This window comes from Mauremys reevesii, linkage group 3, assembly GCF_016161935.1.
Source record: "Mauremys reevesii isolate NIE-2019 linkage group 3, ASM1616193v1, whole genome shotgun sequence".
NCBI lineage: Eukaryota > Metazoa > Chordata > Testudines > Geoemydidae > Mauremys > Mauremys reevesii.
The window spans coordinates 136,291,848-136,304,511 of record NC_052625.1 but is presented as its reverse complement, the minus strand read 5'-3'; the positions used below and the strand labels follow the sequence as shown (position 1 = coordinate 136,304,511).

General features: G+C 39.5%; 1 long non-coding RNA gene across 1 annotated transcript; it reads left to right on the top strand.

Moving 5' to 3' along the window:
• The first annotated feature begins 574 nt into the window (after positions 1-574).
• LOC120400203 lies at positions 575-10,766 on the top strand. Its single transcript, XR_005595597.1, has 3 exons — positions 575-674; positions 8,583-8,670; positions 10,702-10,766. It is a non-coding gene; the product is annotated as an uncharacterized LOC120400203 (long non-coding RNA).
• Positions 10,767-12,664: the final 1,898 nt, after the last annotated feature.

Genomic DNA, 12,664 nt, shown 5'->3' with positions numbered 1-12,664 from the left:
TTGATTTTGTTATGGTACAAAGGGATTGTTTGAAGTAATTTGTCCCCAAGAGAGGCTCACAGTCCCAAGCGGGATTCAATTCAGCAAAGCAAATCTAATTTTGTTTGCTTTATGCAAACCAGAAGGGGTTGTGGTTCATTCTGTTTTCACTGGAGGGGAAAGGCACGCTAATGGGACCTGCTGAAATGCATGCATTGCAAACATCATACCCCGCATATATTAAATTTTGCTATGTGATGCACTGTGTTCATCATCTCATTGTGTACACAGATATGCTTTAGAACAAAGCCTTTTAATAGTACAGAAACCTTACAACATTATGACAACACACTGTTGTATTTATATTTAATGCTACCACCGTAATTTCTTCCTTTGGATAAAGTGTGTTGATGTGTGGCATGGTGTGATTGGTTTGTTTTGGTTTTTCCCCAGCAACTTGTTAAAAATAGGCAATATACTGAAGACATTACATGGTTAAGCTTTGAGCTATTTGAAGATTAATTATATAGAGGCCTCATAATAGTTTTTAATTCCCCCCCCCCTTTTTTTTTTTTTTTACAGCTCAGAATTAAATAGGAGACATGCAGGATCTGATTGGGAATTATTGCTTTTTTTGGCAATTGGTCAGATCCAGGTTGGAAGATAAATGGAGAGGAATATCAGCTGCGAGACAGGTAATGCTATAGACAATATCTACTGCTTTGACAATTCATTAGTCCCAGCTCCATGTGGTTCTCTTTTAGACTTTTCAGATGCAACATTCATAATGTCCCATAAGTGTTCTAGAATTAATCAAATCTTATATCTCATATACCAAATTTTGCTATTATTGAAGCCAAGTGGAATGTTGTCATTGATTTCAGTAGAATCAGATTTGGACCCAAAAAAATAATTCACAGGCAACAACAACAACAAAATCTGATGGCACAGTTATGGGATGGCTGTATTCATATAAACCAAATTATTTAGCTATTGAAATTTCATAATAGTTCTATATTTCGTGTGGTGTAGTGCTATTTTTTTCCAGGGTGTTTCTGTTTGGAAAACAACTTCAGAACTGCAAATAGACAGACACCTCTCAAAACCCTTCAGTTTGCCATTAGACATTTGGCTGCATGCCTATTTTTATCATAATTTTCCAAAACCACATTAATTTACTGAATGACTTTTGTGAATCAATTCACACGAAATTCAGAATGATACTTGTCATGCATCAGGTAACTAACTATTAAAAGCATAGATTACCTGTAGTACTCGTGTGGTACAGTTTAAATTTTTAGGTGTGTAATTTAAGTTCAAACATAGGTTAGCAATAATGATTCTTTTCCTTCCTAATGCGAGTTCCTTAGTAAAACATTACAGAAAAATTCTTTCTAGTGGATTTGTCTTTTCTGTCTATTTTTTTCTCTCTTTAATTTATCATCATACGCTTCCTTCTTAATTTCACTTGTTTTGGAAAAGAAGAGACACCTTATTTAATTGCTAATCTATGGAATAAGAACAATATTGTTTTAATACCATGTCCTAAGTGATTTGGCCTAATCTCCAAACCTCTCTTCACACAGGAATTTCAATGGGTCTTCTCATGAGTGAGCACTAGTTGTGTGAGCTTAGGTCCAAATCATAAGGTTATAATCCTCAAGAAATAATATAGTTAACTGTTCTGCAATTTAAAGAAAGTAATTTCACCCTTGGCACTGAAAAACCTATCTCAAGGTTTTAAAATCCTTCAAGGGTGCTGCTGATCATAGAAATAAGAAATAAGATAATAGGGCCAAGATTCTGGCTTCAGGTCCTTGGCTGTTGCCAAACTGGAAATAATTAATAATAATATTAATCTGTCATTGTATGTAATCATGTGTGTGTGTTAAAGTAAAACCAGAGAATTGCAGAGTAAGTGTTGATGTGATTGTGCTAGAATTTTTCTACCAGGCTGCCTGATAAGCATCTAAATTATTTATCTGTTTTTTTCAGAGATGCTGAGTACCTATTTAAAATCTTCTTAAATGTGGTGGGTGGTTTTTTGGAAGCTCTGGTCAGGGTTGTCATGGGGGAAGGGTGTCCTAAACGGGGCAGGTTGCCTGGGCCTTCCATTTGAGAGGACTCCAAGTGGTGGTGTGACCTGGTGTAGAGTCACAAAGCTATTAACTAAAATTTGCCCTGGCGGCTTCTGTATAAAAATAGCAGGATCTGGGATGGCTGGACCAAACCTGGGTGGTGCTGTGACCCCGTGCACCACTTTGCAATGCTTGGAGCAAGGAGCCAGGCCCAGCCTCATAGGACAGCAGCTGCTGCCTCAGGGTAAGTGTGGGGTGGACTCACTCTCCAAGTCACCTTGCCCCTATAGGCCTCCTCTCAGGAATAATTTTTTGGAAGGGGTGGGGCTCAGTTTCAGATTTTTCCTCCAGGCCTCCATAAACCTCAGAAAAAATGTATTTTCTTTTATACTAATTGGAATACTTGCAAAGGGCCTATAGGAAAAAAACCACATCTAAAGAGATGTCAGTATTTTATGCCAGAAAAAAAAATTATAAGACTTTGCAACACTGTATTAAATTCATTAAAGTCCAATCCTGCACTTCTCCCTTAAATTCAATGGGAGTATTGCTTGCGTCTTTCTGCAGGATTGGGCCTTTAGATTTTATCCTCAGCAAAGGGTAGTGATGCTATACGTTTGGAACTGGAAGAACTGGGGGGGTGGTTTATGGTGAAGTAAAAATAATAAAAATTTGCATAAGCAGCTTTGAAGTGGAATCAGTCAACCAGATCAATACTGGGCTTCTTGTTTCATATTTTGAATTTAAGAGATTTGGGTAACTATGGGTACGTCTACACAGCAATTAAACATCTGAAGCTGACCCGGTCCTACTGACCCCAGGTTCCAGCCCTAGTCCAAATGTCTCCACAGCCATTTTTAGCCCTGCAGCCCGAGCCCCGTGAGCCTGAGTCAGCTGACCCAGGCCTGCCACAGCCATGCGGTGGGTCTTTTATTCCAGTGTGGACGTACTGCAGAAACAAAGTTTCACTTATTGGGTATCTTTATACAGGAAAAAATTGAATCATAGAAGTAGGAGATGGGAAGACATTAGATTTCCATGCAAATGTAGGATTGTTCCCTACATTACAATTATAAGATAGTAGAATCTATAAAACATCCATTTAAATTAGGTAGAGATTCAACAAAACAGAACTTTTTTTTAAAAAAGGTCAAACCTTGTTTGCCTCATTCTTAATTCACACTCCATTTCCTACAGCTGTAAGTAAAAAGAATGGACTCATGGAACATGCATCAGAAATGACCTTTCCCTGGGTTTGTCAGTTGTTCTGTTTAGGCTTGTGTCTGCAAAGTTTAAAGTTTGCATAACAGGAAGGAGATCTGCAGCGTCATTTTGTAAATTCCTAACAAAATACATAAAGTTGAGTTTTGTATGATTTTCTTGAAAGAAGGGTGCTGAAAACGTTTTGTGAAAGTATGTTGGCGCATTGTTAGAGCTGCCAAAAGATTGGTAGTGTTTGTACTCGGTGTACAGTGTACTTGCATGGATGTTATTGTGGCAATTATTGTAGTTCATTAACTTTATTACAGCTGAATTAAAATAAAACACAGCCTAACCAACTCCAAAGTAATAAAATCTTCATTGTTTATTCCCAATGATAACTCTTTGCAAATCAAGCATTAGAAATATTTGAAAGGACTGGTCAGATGTATAGGAGGTAAGGTTCAATTTGTCTTCAGCAAACACAAGAAATCACTTGTAGTAAGTGGAAGGTTTGTGCTATGAAATTCTTTAGAATATAACATTACCTCATTACACAATCTATTATATTCCTATTTTAATCATGCCTTCAGTGTTATACTTACAGTTCAAGGGCTCCAATCTAAGCTTTGATGATAATCTTGAACACCATTGAGTTTGATTCTGCACAATGCAGGTGTAAAGATTTACATGTAGCCAATACAAGATAAAAAGTGATTAGCAGCACCAGAAGCACAAGGGAGCTTGATCTTACATTAATGAGAACAAGGCTGAGGAACCAACAAGTTAGGTGTAACTGGAACAGGGCCCAAGTGGGAAGTGTATAGCTGGGTACCTCATAAATATGATGAGGAGCTCATTTACTCATTGTTATTCCCCATCTCTTTTATGCCCACTGCATTTGGTAGTTAGGGAAATGGACGTGCAGGAGAATGAGACTAACCACCACTCAGTGACAAAGACTATGTGCCCTTAGCCTTACAAAATTGGTGCTTAACCTTATGCCTTGTACATAGGTTAGGTTCTTACAGAATCCAGTCCACTGTGTTATTCCCATAAGCTCAAGTCATTTCCATTGAGATGGGTTTATAAAAACCTTTCCTGTAGTTGTGTTCATGGGGAGTGCAGACTGGTGGCTTGTAACTCTCCTCTCCTCCTAATATCCTGCATGGATAGCTGCATAGCACCATTCTGAGATATTCAGGAGGCAGCTGCCCCTATACCCTTTCTTCTTTTATAGTCTTCAGAGGTCCAGAGAAGTATGCCTGCTCCCCATTCCAAATCTACCTGATATCTTCAAGAGGCAAAACTTTGCTTCCTTCCTTCCCCACTCCCAAATTTGATAGTTAAGGTACTACAGACAGTACTGTTGGCCCTACTGCCACAGCTGACAATGCTTAACGATATCTTATTCTGGGGTTGAGGACACCTTTGTTCTGTACCCTGCTGGCCAAACACAGGGGAGAGGAAAGGGGTGATGAATAGGTAGGCATCCTTTCCTCAGCAAATAACAGGTCGATTTGAAGTTCAGAAGGTTTATCTTGCCAGCCTGCCAACTTGCCCCTCTTCCTTTAACTTGGGTACGTTTTCTGTTTCCTTTCACAGAACAAGTTCACTGAAATGCGTAGTCTTCATTGTTGACAGCATTGTTGATGGACATATTGCTGGTATACGTGCTCTTAGACTGTGATTGACATTTGGTTTGAATCCTTAGAATGGTTAGTAGGAATTACTTTGTTGATGCATCCCAGTGATCAACTATTGCTTGACATTCATCTTCATGTCAATTCCCTGTAATCATAGTGACACCAGTTGTGTCAGAGCACATATGTCATCAAAGCTGGAAGATTCTCTAAATATCATTCCTGTGTGGATGGATTCATGAGCCAGCTCCACACCTAGTATCATCATTTGTGCACACAAATACCAGATCCAATTCTGTCAGCCTTACCTACATTAAGTAACACTCACATGCATAGTCTCATTGAAGTCCCAATGGGATGACTCACATGAGTAAGTGCTGCTCCATGTGAGGGCCAAAGTCTGGCTTTAAATGAGCACATGTGATGTTTCTCTCTGTTGTTTTTTGCCTTTGACATAATTCAGCCCGATTGTTATTTCATTGCTGATTGCCAAAGGAAATGTTTCTTAATTCTAGGCTGCTCCCCCATTAAAAAAAATCCCCAAATGATGCATGTTTATTAGAAGTACATTTATTGCATGTAGATGTTTACTGTATACTTTGGCATTGTGAGCGCATTTGTGGGACAAAACAGAGAGAGGCATATTGAATACATCTTGATTCTACTTTTTGAGCTGCTTAAGAGGATGTTTTTAAAAAGATACTTAATGCCAACAGAGGCAATGCTTCAATATAGAACATCTTCAAATGAGGTCTGGTACTACCAGTGTATTTTGAAAATCAGCATATCTTTCTAGCACTGAAGTATGAATCACACACACCACCTTCCTCAGCAGCTTGTTGAACCTGTGTCATTTATTCGGCTGGCATTGTGAGTTTGGGGCCATGACAGTACATCTGACCCCTTTTGGGTAAAATTTGATCTGGCATTTCATTTCAAAGGCTCAGCCACTAGTCTGTCAAATCTTCATTTCGCTAGTGCCCACTAGAACTGCTGACGCTTGTCTCTAACTCCTGGTGCTTTCATCTTTCAGTGGCAATAAACATGTCACACTGCTGAGGTGAAACACAATCTGGAATTAAATTTACTGCATATAAAATATGGTGCCCTCTTTATTGGTTCAAATACTTGTCACTCATAATTTATTTGAAAGTGTGTGGCCTTCATGAAGCGAGAGTGCTGCTAGGGACAGGAGTTAGAGAAGTCAGACATACAGCAGCTTGCTAGATATTTTTTTTTAAATATATTCCCCCTTTTTTTCCCCTTTGCCAACCCTGACTGGTATAAACACATCACATATGCTATCAACTCCTCAGCCAATGAAGAGCATGCATGTCCACTAAAAACAAGCACGAGGATCTTTAGCTGTGCAGCTGGATGCTAGCTATGAAGTGGCTGGAGGAAGATAACCGGTACTGCTCTCAAAAGAACAAGCCTAAAACAAGTGTGCAAGTGTTTGTATGTGTATGTTTGGAGGAGGAAGGGGTGGAAAGGAGCTGGATTTAGCCCTAGTCCATTTCGATTTCACTTGCCATGCCTTTCCTTCTGGCACTCAACTTTTTATGATTTATTCCAAATACTGTCTATCAGCTTTAACTAATACAGTTCTTGTATGAAGCACCTCTCTAATCTCTTCAAACACAGATGTGGAAGCGCGGCTTAGAGCATGGAGGCCAACAAAAGCACTTTGCCTGTACCAGTGATTAGCTTTGATTGACATAGAACACTTCTGCTTTCACAGGCATACTTTAACACCCATAACTGATTGTTTTAAAATGAGAAGCACTGGGTACTGCAGCTCCAGCTTTAGTAAATATGCAGTACCAAACGTATTAGCAGATAACTGAGGGAATACAAAACACTTGATACTCTTTTCTAGCTCTTTTTCTCCTTTTCAGATGGTATTTTTCAGCATCAAGCATTCATTCATAACTGTTGAAGAAAAATGATGACAATACATATTTTGTTTAAACCTTCATTTCCTGTTTGCACTAACATGCCAGCGGAATGTTAGGCAGACAGCAAGCAGATTTTTAAAAAGAAAAGCTCGTTCACAGCTTATTTTTTTCTCTGTTGTAACATTATATTTTAATTTTAATAAATTAAGGTAAATAAAGGGACTGAGAGGAATAGGGCAGCTTGAAGCAACCCAGATAAAATAAAATGCAAAGTGCACCAGCATCTTTACATGCATCAAACCTGTGTGGCAAAATGCATTTGCATATGCAAGTCAAACAGTTAGATGCCTAATGCAATGCTACCTCATTCTCCTCCTTAAGATCTTCCTGTAAAACTCTCCTTTGCTGTGATGCCTCAAAAAAAAAAAAAAAAAAAAAAAGCCTAGGACAGTTTGCTGAGACCATGGCCTGTCGTACTATTTCATTGTTTCTTTGTACTCCCCCATCTGTCTATATCCACCAGTTTTGTCTCTTTTCTCATACTTAGATTGGAAGCTCTTTGAGGCAGGCACTGCCTTTTTGTTCTGTGTTTGCACAGTGACTAGCACAAGGGGGTCCTGGTCCATGACTGGGACTCCTAGAAGTGATGGTAATACAAATAATAAATAATAACGACTTTATTTCAATGTATTCAGTTGATGTAGTTACAAATTTGGTGCTTAAGCATATGCATAAAAAAATTTAGTTACAATACATAAAAATTAGGGCCAGTGACCAAAACCTACCCATTTCCAACAAACTAAACTTTTCCCATCAATCACTACAGCCCACTCTCCCTGACCTCTTGCTCCCCCACCCCCAACCAAAAAAAAGAGAAGAAAATACAAGCTTTTCAGCATGACCTGAGGTCCATGATTTTATACTCTGGTGGACCAATTTGGGAAGCTAGTTACATTGTTCAGCCCTTTCTGATTAAGCTGGAGACCTGCTGCTGTAGCTCAAGCTGAGCTCAACCTCATGGTCAAACAGGTGTTTTCTGAGGTATCAGGGACCCAATCCATTTAGGGCAGTATAAATTTAAACCAACATATAATACCACACTTGAAAATGAATTGGAAGAGAGGGCAGACACTGGGGCACAGATGTAATGTGATCCTGGTGAGAAACACCCATTAACAAGTGAGTAGCCACAATCTGCACCAGGTGGAATTTCCAAGCGATCTTAAGGTGCAGCCCCATGTAAGGTGTGTTTCAAGCAATCAGTAATCCAATAACGTTACATACTGTTGACAGAATAGACTGTTAGAAACTTATGCATTTTAGTCCATGATATAAAGGCCTAAATGTGCAGTTGAGTTACATGGTTTCTTAAAATGACAGACCGTAATAGCTTCTTTGCAGCCATTAAGTAATCTCTAGTGTCAAAACCCTATTGTGAGAGTTCTAATGCATTCCAACAGCAAAGTCCTAACAGAGTATTACAGGCAGAAACTGGCACTGCAGCATATTCACAATGACATGGGGGCAAAGGGGGAAATAGCTTAATTTCACTGTAGTTTTTATTCCAAATCCTAAATGCTGGAAAGGCAGGAATTTGCATTCCCCAAGAAAAAAATTCAAATAATTGGTGCAATCTGGAAGCCTTATAGTCATTTTAATACCTTTATTGATTTTTAAATGTTTTAATAGAAATGTCAATATCAGTGAATAACTTGGAATTTTATTTTTGACATTGTAGTGAAAACAGAGCAATCAAGTCATCAGAGCTAATTAACTTGTTACAGGTGCAGATTCCCAAAAGTCTTCATCAGTTATACATGAGAAAGAGAAAATCAGACAGACAGAGGGGTGCTGACAAAAGACCAAATAAATGTATGTCATTAGTGTAAACACATACAAAATGTAATATCGTCTGCTGAATCCATAGGTTGTTAGTCTGAGTGGCAAAGGGTTAAATGAATGCTGTCATTAAGGAGCATTTCCATCCCTTCTTAGCTGAGCAGCTCACATTGCATACTTTAAAAGTGCAGGAATGCAGCAACAAAAGAGAAAACCGATACTTGGTTAAATTTCAGACTGGCTCAGGACATGATTTGGCAGATTTACATGCCATTTTTATCCATACAATTGAATAAAAAATGTAAAAACATAAACCATCAAGCAAAAATGAATTCTATTATTAGCATTTATAGGAGAAAAATAACTGATACATTTTCCAAGAATAAACATCAATTCGGTTGTATTTGACAATGTTTGTTTCCGTTCAATTTTTGGTCTCCTTGTCAGACTCCAAGGATACTCTGGCCATATTATACCTTTGCATTGTGTCCAGAAGTTTTTTGGGTACCACTGCCTCTTAGAAACTAAGCCTTCCCCATGAAAACTACATACAATTTGGCTGAGGAGAGAACAGAGGCCTCAGCTCTTCTTTGCACAAAGGATTTTTTAAGTGGAAGAAATTCTCTTCGTCTCGCCTGAGTGGCGAGGCTGACATCTGGGGAAAAAGAGAATCCTATTCCCATTGTATGCTAGTGATAGAGATTCTTGTGGAGTCTTAATTGTTCTCTGTCTGCCTCTGCTATCCGACACCTTATACGGAGTGGTACATTTCAAGTCTTCTTCCAATTTTTGTCTTCTGACAGGGATCAGAAATGCCTTTTCACATATACTCTTCCACATTTGAAACCCATGGTGCATCCCCTTTTCAATAAAATCAACTAGGTCCTTTCCTTAAAGTCCCTCTGAGAGGCCCACAACTTTCATACTATACCATTCAGATTTCTCACATGTATTTTAGTGAATTGTTTTCTTTAATGAGAAGCCCATTGCAATTTTTAACATGGACCATTGCCTAGCCCCTGGATTAGTGTAAATTGACATAGCTCCACTGATTTCAATAGAACTATACTGATTGACGTCAGCTGAGGATCTGACCCAATATCTCAAAATAGGTTTGCAATAGATTGTTTGATAGCAGAGTGGTTTTCAAAACCCTTCAAATTTATGTCCTACAAACTAATTTTCTTTTTTTTTTCTTTTCTTTTGGTCTAAAATAGTACTTGTTAGCAGAATACTGTCCATTTTCTGTTCATCTTGCCCAAGAAAAGTTGCATGTGTACATGAATCTTCTCTGAAGCTAAAGAAAAAAAAACTTTGCTGGCAATCAGAGAAGGGCAACAATAATGATTAAGGGTATGGACAGCATCCATATGAGAAGAGATTAAAAAGACTGGAACTGCTCAGCTTAGAAAAGAGATGACTAAGAGGGAATATGATAGTGGTCTATGAAATCATGAATGGTGTGGAGAAAGTAAATAAGGAAGTGTTATTTACCCCTTCAAATAACACATGAATGAGGGGCCACTCAATTAAATTAATAGGCAGCAGCTTTAAAACAAACAAAGAAGTAGTTCTTCACACAGTGCACAGTCAATGTGTGGAACTCATTGCCTGAGGATGTTGTGAAAGCCAAAATTATAACTAGGTTCAAAACAGAATTAGATAAGTTCATGGAAGATAGGTCCATCAGTCGCTGTTAACCAAGATAGTCAGGGATGCACCTCCAGGATCTCAGTGTCCCTAAACCTCTGTCTGTCAGAACGAGGACTAGACAACAGGGGATGGATCACTCAATAAATTGCCCTCTTCTGTTCATCTCTCTGAAGCACCTGTCACTGGCTATTGTCAGAAGACCCACTAAGTTCTGACCCACTATGACTTTTCCTATGGTCTCATGTAGTCCTTGTGCTCTTGGCTCAAGGACAATCAGTATTCATATGCCAAATGACATGTTACACTGCTCCCTCTCTCTTCCTCCTTTATGTTATTTTATATTTTTACTATCTAAGATCATTTGATGTAGTCTTTCTCTGTTTCCCTGATGCTTGAATCTTCTCATTTTAGGTCAGTGCTGTCAGCCTGGCTTGACATGAGGGAAGTGTCATTTCTTGGAAGACAGGATTAGGAAGGTAAGTAGATCAGCATGCTGAAAACAGAATGTCTGGGCAACTCAGATAGGTAGGATCAGTGAGCTAAGAGCAGGGGCGGCTCTAGACATTTCGCCGCCCCAAGCAAGGCGGCGTGCCGTGGGAGGCGCTGTGCCGGTCGCCGGTCCCGCGGTTCCGGTGAACCTCCCGCAGGCATGCCTGCAGAGGGTCCGCTGGTCCCGTGGCTTCGACCAGCGGACCCTCCGCAGGCATGCCTGCGGGAGGTCCACCGGAGCCGCCTGCCCCCCACGGCATGGCTGGGGTCTGGAGCCGCCCCTGGCTAAGAGACAGGAAGTCTGATCTAGCTATGACAAGGGGAGGGAACACCCAAGGAACCATTTACAAATAACAAGATAACAATGGACAAACGTAAGTTGGGAATGTAAAAATGAGATAAAATGTATGTCAAACATGGATGGTGCGTGGACAGAGCATGCTTTACAGGGATTGGTTCCTACAAAGTAACCAAGCCAATCCCAAAATGTGTAATGCAATGAAATGTGTAAATGTATATAAAGGGAGTGGTTTTCTGTGTAACTTTGGATGTGTGGTATGTGCTGTACCCATCCCCTATGTTTGAGTCTGATCAACTCAGTGTAGCTTTACCGTAGGCCAAATAAAGGAACCTTAGTAACAAAAACAGAGTCAAACTGAGTCCTTGGGGAACAGAGTGGAAGAGCTCTTGGATGCTACCCCAACACAGTGGTACCATAACTCGGATCAGATCCATTTATCTGGAGCAGGTAATGTATAGTTTACTACAAGTATAGCTTTACTGTCAAGGATCTCAGTCCAGCTATTTAGCAATGGCATTGAAAGAGTTGAAACTGAAATAAATTCCCAAGGAGAAGTAGGTCAAATCTTAGGGAAAACCCTATAGACTCCCCAGAGAGGGAATAGGGGGAGACTGGGACTGGGTATAAAACCAACGCCAAGAAATAGTGCTAAATTGTCTTGGAGGCTAACCCAAAAATTGCTTTGTGTCCATGACTGACAAGAAGCCCTGATTTGGATACGATGTATTTTCTTCAACACTTTTGTCCCCTTGTCTTCACTACAGCCCATCCATTTTTCTCCTGCCTTTTCTCTCCTTGTACCTCTCTCTTCCCTAGTCACAGTCTCATCACGCTTCCTTTCCTTTCCAGAAGCTCTTAAGCCCTCTCCAGTTCCTTTCATTCTCCATCTTCTTTTTTCTCTTCTGTGTTTCCCTTACCTTCTCTGCCCTTCTTTTTACAATTCATTTTTGGGGCATGTGAAGCCTGTGGCATGAGTGCCCTCTGATTTGTGAACCAAAAAATGCAATCTTGACTTCCATTATTTTAAAACAATGAGCCTGATCTTTGAGTCTGCTCTCTCTGAAGTTATTGGGAGCAGCAGGTGCTGAACAGATTTGAAAATCAGGCCACTTCTATTTATGGGCCTAAATATGGATTCAGGAGCTTACATTATGCACACAAGTTTTAAAATGTTGGTCACAATCTTTATTCCTGCAGTATAAGGGAAACCTGAAACCATTTTTTTTTTCTAAATCAAATTTTTAGCCTAACAAACCTCCGGGAGACAGTGTGGTTTAGCAGACAGAGTACTGGACTATGATTTAAGAGACCTGAATTTTGTGCCCAGTTCTGCTTCTGGGTAACCTTGGGTAAGTCATTTCACTGCTCAGTGCCTCAGTTTTCCTCTCTGTATAATGGGGATAATGATACCTCCTTTGTCATGTGCTTTACGATTGACTGATGAAAAGTGCTATATAAGGGCTAGGTATGCTAATTTACACCATATAAAATACAACAGAATCTGACCAAATAAGGAAATGCTATACATAATCCATGAAATAATTTCCATATTAGATTCTCTGAGAAATCTTATGACTTGTAGAC